General features: G+C 64.5%; 1 protein-coding gene across 1 annotated transcript in view; it reads right to left on the bottom strand.

Moving 5' to 3' along the window:
* MGRN1 (mahogunin ring finger 1, E3 ubiquitin protein ligase) overlaps positions 1 to 366 on the bottom strand; it is a gene marked incomplete at its 5' end in the record, with an annotated part of 38,350 nt that overhangs the window by 234 nt on the left and 37,750 nt on the right. The gene's annotated exons all lie outside the window — the stretch shown is intronic.

Raw genomic sequence — 366 nt, 5'->3', positions numbered from 1 at the left:
CCGCCGCCCCCCACGCTGGCGCAGTCCCCCAGCAGCCTGCGCAGATGGTTTCCCTCCCTTTGCCAAAAGCAGGAGCGTGGTTTGGGGGCAGGCACAGGAGGCCACTGTCACATGAACTATGCCATTGAGCGGCTGCAGCCCAGAGAAGAGAAAGGAGGGGAAGGACAGAGACAAAAGGGTGAGGGAGGAGGAGAGAGAAGAGGGGGGCAAGTTACCTCTGTGTTAGCCCCCCTCGCCCACAGCTCACTCTGCCCACTGGGAGGAAGCGGGAGCCCATGCTCCAGGCAGGCGCGCTCCCATCCCAACCCAAGCCCACAGCACACGGCGTTGCCTGGGGAGGCTGCCTGCCGTCCCGCAACCACAACA

Source organism: Cariama cristata, unplaced genomic scaffold (genome assembly GCF_000690535.1).
Source record: "Cariama cristata isolate BGI_N322 unplaced genomic scaffold, ASM69053v1 scaffold40653, whole genome shotgun sequence".
In the NCBI taxonomy this organism is placed as follows: Eukaryota; Metazoa; Chordata; class Aves; order Cariamiformes; family Cariamidae; genus Cariama; species Cariama cristata.
The sequence above is the reverse complement of the archived record's forward strand: the minus strand, read 5'-3'. Positions and strand labels throughout refer to the sequence as shown.